This window comes from Salarias fasciatus (assembly GCF_902148845.1).
Source record: "Salarias fasciatus chromosome 7 unlocalized genomic scaffold, fSalaFa1.1 super_scaffold_4, whole genome shotgun sequence".
In the NCBI taxonomy this organism is placed as follows: domain Eukaryota; kingdom Metazoa; phylum Chordata; class Actinopteri; order Blenniiformes; family Blenniidae; genus Salarias; species Salarias fasciatus.
Window position 1 is genome coordinate 27,699,646 of NW_021941229.1, and position 6,557 is coordinate 27,706,202.

The window sequence follows — 6,557 nt, forward strand, 5'->3', positions numbered from 1 at the left end:
CGCCTACGCCCCCACGGACGTCGCTGATGAGGATGTGAAGGACTTTCTTCGAAGGGCTTTCTTTCTGAAGGACGTTCTTTGACCAACTCCACCAGGCGGTCAGCCGAGCTCCACCCCACGCCACCATCATTCTCACCGACGCCAACGCCACTCTGTCCAGCAGCGACCGGTCCCCCGGCTCGCCTGTCGGCACCACCTTCATCCACAGGAAAACAAATGACAATGGCTCCGCCTCCTCCTCCTCCGCCACCATAACAGCCTCTGTGTTGCCGACACCTGGTTTCCTCGGAAACAAATCCATCTCTGGACGTGGTACAGCCCAGATGGCAGAACCAGGAAGGCGCTGGACCACATCCTCATTTCTTGACACTGGAAGTCATTTGTCACCAGCTGCCGGGTGTACAGAGGAGACCGCCGTCTGGTGGTGGCCCGGCTGAAGCTAAAGCTCCGAGCCAACCAGCACCAGAGCCTGCCTCGCCCCGACTCCTCCCGACTCAACGACCCCGACACCGCCACAGATTTCAGTCGCTCCACCCGCCACACTCTTGATGCCCTGGCCCCGACAAAGTGACAGACTGGGCGACCTTCAAGGAAAGTGTCTTCCAGTCTGCTCACAATGTCCTTGGACGCTACGACCGTCCCCCAGAAAGCCCTGGACATCAGAGAGGACTCTAAACATCATGGACCAGCGGCGTGAGGCCCGGCTCCGAGGCCACCTCACGGAGTATTGGCGACTGAACCGCCGGCGCAGTGCGGCCATCGCTGAGGACAGGGAGAGGTTCTGAAGCAGAAGCCCGACAGCTTGAGTCCGCCGCCAACAACAATAACTAGAGCTTATTCAGTCTACTGCGCCAAGCCCGTAGCGGTCCACACATAAAGACAGCCTGGGTAAAAGATTCTGATGGTAATCTCATTACAACTGAAGCCACCTGCCTCGGAGCGCTGGAAGGAACACTTCAGCCTCCTCCTGCAGCACAGCACCATCCCGGCTGATCCCGCCCTCCCAGAGGCTGCCAACACTGCCAACGCTGCCCCCCCCCTAGCGCCCCCTGCTGCACAGACCCTGTAACACCCGGGGAAGTGAGAGCTGAACATCAGGGAAGCCCCGGCGTCTATGCCATCACCGGTGAGATGCTCACAGCCGGCGGCGATGCCATGGTGGAGCGGCTAACCGATTCAATCAGGTGTGGGAAACAGAGCAGCTGCCACCCTGGCAGCCCTTGGAACCAGAGGGTCATCCTGCCCTTCTGGAGACGAACCACCGACTGGACCAGAGGGTCATCCTGCCCTTCTGGAGACGAACCACCGCCTGGACCAGAGGGTCATCCTGCCCTTCTGGAGACGAACCACCGACTGGACCAGAGGGTCATCCTGCCCTTCTGGAGACGAAGGGTGATCGGCTTGTCTGTGGAAACCACAGAGGCATCACCCTGCTCTCCATCCCTGGCCAGGTCTTCACCAGGATCTGGCTTCACCGTCTCCTTCCAGCGACCAGAAGCCGCCGCCGTCCCCAGCAGGCTGGCTTTACGCCCAATGACTCCACAGTCGACCACATCTCTGCCGTACGTCTGCTGATAGAGAAGACCCGTGGATTCCATAAAGACCGCCATCTGTTTATCGGATTCATGGATCTGAAGCCGCCTTCGACACCGTCTGCCACTCCTCTCTGTGGAACATCCTCCAAACCCTCGGAGCTCCGCCCAAGACCATCGCTGTGTTCCAGCTGCTCTGCAGCAGAGAGCTGAGTCCTTATGAATGGTCTGACTCCAGCTGGTTCACCGTCTCCAGCGGCGTTCTCCAGGGCCGTGTGGCTCCTGATCTTTTAACTGCATCATGGACCGTCTGAGGTCCCAGGTCTGCAGGCGTCCCCGGAGTGTCCTTCAGCAGCGACCATCTGACGGACCTGGAATACGCTGACGACACCATCCTGCTCAGACAGCCTGCAGTCAGCTGAGACGCTCTGGGCTTCACAGTGAGGAGGAGCACAGCTCGGCTCCAGGGGAGCTGGACTGAAACCAGGTCCATGTATGTCGGTGATGGACCAGATCCACCTCCCATGGACCAGATCCACCTCCCATGGACCAGATCCACCTCCCATGCAAACCGGGAGCGACATCTGTCAGGAACTTTGTGTCTCTGGGGTCCATGGTGACAGACAGCAGGACCTCGAACCAGAGATTGACCGCAGACGAGCTCTGGCAGCATCTGCTCTGCAGTCCCTCTGGAAACCACCAGGTGGCACGAGACCGTCTCACCAAGACCAAGCTCCGGATCTACAGCCCTGACATCCTCTCCATCCTGCTGTATGGCTCAGAAACGAGGACCCTGAACCACAGTCTGGCTCTGATAGCAGGACTCTGAGAACCATGGAGAACATCAGGGGCTCTGAGAACCATGGAGAACATCAGGGGCTCTGAGAACCATGGAGAACATCAGGGGCTCTGAGAACCATGGAGAACATCAGGGGCTCTGAGAACCATGGAGAACACCAGGCGGCCCAGCCAGTCTCCAATGAAGGTCTCAGAGTCAGGCCAGCCCCAAGCATCTCCCTGGTCGCACAGCGCCGCCCTGTTGGCTGAACCATGTCCTCCGTCTTCCCCAGAACATCCGACAAGAGACGTTCTCCAGTTCGACCCAAAGGCCTCAGGCTGGAGGCTTGAGGGAAACCCGGATCCGATGGCTCCGCCCCCTCCAGCAACACGGAGCTGCTGTGGAGGAACAGAGCAGCTGGTACTGGAAACACCTGGTTCACCTGGAAACACCTGGTTCACCTGGAAACACCTGGTTCACCTGGAAACACCTGGAAACACCTGGTTCACCTGGAAACACCTGGTTCACCTGGAAACACCTGGTTCACCTGGAAACACCTGGAAACACCTGGTTCACCTGGAAACACCTGGTTCACCTGGTCGGCTCAACGTACCGGGACGGGATACCCCGACCCTCCTGGAGCACTGAGGAAGTAAGTAAGTAGCAAAAGTTGTTTGTTCGTGACCAGGTTGCAAGGCATTCTGGGAACCGTAGTGAAAACAACACGGTGGTCCGACAGGCGCAACAACCCGCCGCCTGCGTCTCAGATGCACATCTGTTCGGCAGGTGTACCAGAGGACCCGGGCTCCACGTCAGCCTGGGGCCCTGCGCCCGAACCAGCTGACTGTAAAGGACTAAAGCAGGGACTCTGAGGGCGGGGCTGTCGCTATGGCGACAAGACCAGCTCTGGCGGGAATCTAGGAGAAGACCCGAAGGCCTCAGAGGGACGGAGACAGACGGCGTCTGGTGTGAGGGACAAAAGGGACACGAGGCGCCTCTGAGACATCAGGACGGGCGGCTCTGGACGGGACGACCGGTCAGTGACCCGGGCCGAGTCTCGGATCAGCACCGCCTGACAGCAGACGGAACAGACCGGGATTACTGGTCCCGCCAGGCATTCCCTGGTGCGGAGCGACATGATGACGTGACAGGAAACAGGAAGCAGGAAGCAGGAAGCAGGAAACGGGAGACAGGAAGCAGGAGACAGGAAACAGGAAGCAGGAGACAGGAAGCAGGAAACAGGAGACAGGAAACATGAGACAGGAAACAGGAAACAGGAAGCAGGAAGCAGGAAACAGGAGACAGGAAGCAGGAGACAGGAAACAGGAAACAGGAAGCAGGAGACAGGAAGCAGGAAACAGGAGACAGGAAACATGAGACAGGAAACAGGAAGCAGGAGACAGGAAACAGGAAGCAGGAAACAGGAAACAAGAAACAGGAGACAGGAAACAGGAAGCAGGAAGCAGGAGACAGGAAGCATGAGACAGGAAACAGGAAGCAGGAGACAGGAAGCAGGAAACAGGAAGCAGGAGACACAAGACAGGAAGCAGGAGACAGGAAGCAGGAAACAGGAGACAGGAAGCAGGAGACAGGAAGCAGGAGACAGGAAGCATGAGACAGGAAACAGGAAGCAGGAGACAGGAAGCAGGAAGCAGGAGACAGGAAACATGAAACAGGAAGCAGGAAACAGGAAGCAGGAGACAGGAAGCAGGAAACAGGAGACAGGAAGCAGGAGACAGGAAGCAGGAAACAGGAGACAGGAAGCAGGAAACAGGAAGCAGGAGACACAAGACAGGAAGCAGGAGACAGGAAGCAGGAAACAGGAGACAGGAAGCAGGAGACAGGAAGCAGGAGACAGGAAGCATGAGACAGGAAACAGGAAGCAGGAGACAGGAAGCAGGAGACAGGAAACATGAAACAGGAAGCAGGAAACAGGAAGCAGGAAACAGGAGACAGGAAGCAGGAGACAGGAAGCAGGAAACAGGAGACAGGAAACAGGAAACAGGAGACAGGAAGCAGGAGACAGGAAGCAGGAAACAGGAGACAGGAAACAGGAAGCAGGAAACAGGAAGCAGGAGACAGGAAGCAGGAAACAGGAGACAGGAAGCAGGAGACAGAAAGCAGGAAACAGGAGACAGGAAAGAGGAAGCAGGAGACAGGAAGCAGGAAACAGGAGACAGGAAGCAGGAGACAGGAAGCAGGAGACAGGAAGCATGAGACAGGAAACAGGAAGCAGGAGACAGGAAGCAGGAAGCAGGAGACAGGAAACATGAAACAGGAAGCAGGAAACAGGAAGCAGGAGACAGGAAGCAGGAAACAGGAGACAGGAAGCAGGAGACAGGAAGCAGGAAACAGGAGACAGGAAGCAGGAAACAGGAAGCAGGAGACACAAGACAGGAAGCAGGAGACAGGAAGCAGGAAACAGGAGACAGGAAGCAGGAGACAGGAAGCAGGAGACAGGAAGCATGAGACAGGAAACAGGAAGCAGGAGACAGGAAGCAGGAGACAGGAAACATGAAACAGGAAGCAAGAAACAGGAAGCAGGAAACAGGAGACAGGAAGCAGGAGACAGGAAGCAGGAAACAGGAGACAGGAAACAGGAAACAGGAGACAGGAAGCAGGAGACAGGAAGCAGGAAACAGGAGACAGGAAACAGGAAGCAGGAAACAGGAAGCAGGAGACAGGAAGCAGGAAACAGGAGACAGGAAGCAGGAGACAGAAAGCAGGAAACAGGAGACAGGAAAGAGGAAGCAGGAGACAGGAAGCAGGAAGTTAGCAGGGAAGGAAGCAGATGTTAGAATCAGACTCACTAAAGATGAGTGTACTGGAACTGTAGAAAACCGGCATCACTAGAACCTCCAAAAGCTCCACCCACAGCTCCACCGGAGCTCCACCCACAGCTCCACCCACAGCTCCACCCACAGCTCCACCAGAGCTCCACCCACAGCTCCACCAGAGCTCCACCGGAACTCCACCAGAGCTCCACCCAGAGCTCCACCCACAGCTCCACCAGAGCTCCACCGGAGCTCCACCCACAGCTCCACCAGAGCTCCACCCACAGCTCCACCGGAGCTCCACCCAGGACTCCACCCACAGCTCCACCAGAGCTCCACCAGAGCTCCACCCACAGCTCCACCCTGGTGAACAGGACCAGACGTGGAACAAAAACACTTTTAATCCGACTGTTTTCAATCAGATTGAAAAAACTCCCGTCTGACCAGAACCTCCAGGAGAACAGCAAGACTCACCGCGGGAGGCGCAGGAGCGGGAGGAGAACCGGTCAGCAGCAGGAGGCGCAGGAGCAGGAGGAGAACCGGTCAGCAGCAGGAGGAGCAGGAGCAGGAGGAGAACCGGTCAGCAGCAGGAGGCGCAGGAGCGGGAGGAGAACCGGTCAGCAGCAGGAGGCGCAGGAGCAGGAGGAGAACCGGTCAGCAGCAGGAGGCGCAGGAGCGGGAGGAGAACCGGTCGGGAGGGGGCGGGGCTTGGCAGCAGCTGAATCTGACAGCAGCTTGAAAAAACCAACAGCAGGTTCTGCAGAGTTCAGGATGGAGGCGGGGGGGGGGGGGGGGGGGGGGCTGATGGGGTCACTCTGGGTTCATGAAAAACTGTTTTATTGGCGAATTAACAGGAAACACTTTCTATCAAAACACTGGAGGGGCGTGGCTCCAGGGTGGTTCCAGTGTGTGTTTCCAGTGTGTGTTTCCAGTGTGTGTTTCCAGTGTGTGTTTCTTCAGTGTGTGTTTCCAGTGTGTGGTTCTTCAGTGTGTGTTTCCAGTGTGTGGTTCTTCAGTGTGTGTTTCCAGTGTGTGGTTCTTTAGTGTGTGGTTCCAGTGTGTGTTTCCAGTGTGTGTTTCCAGTGTGTGTTTCCAGTGTGTGATTCTTCAGTGTGTGTTTCCAGTGTGTGGTTCTTCAGTGTGTGGTTCTTCAGTGTGTGTTTCCAGTGTGTGTTTCCAGTGTGTGGTTCTTCAGTGTGTGTTTCCAGTGTGTGGTTCTTCAGTGTGTGTTTCCAGTGTGTGGTTCTTCAGTGTGTGTTTCCAGTGTGTGGTTCTTTAGTGTGTGGTTCCAGTGTGTGTTTCCAGTGTGTGTTTCCAGTGTGTGTTTCCAGTGTGTGGTTCTTCAGTGTGTGTTTCCAGTGTGTGGTTCTTCAGTGTGTGTTTCCAGTGTGTGGTTCTTCAGTGTGTGTTTCCAGTGTGTGTTTCCAGTGTGTGGTTCTTCAGTGTGTGGTTGCTGTTGCTCCTGCAGTACCG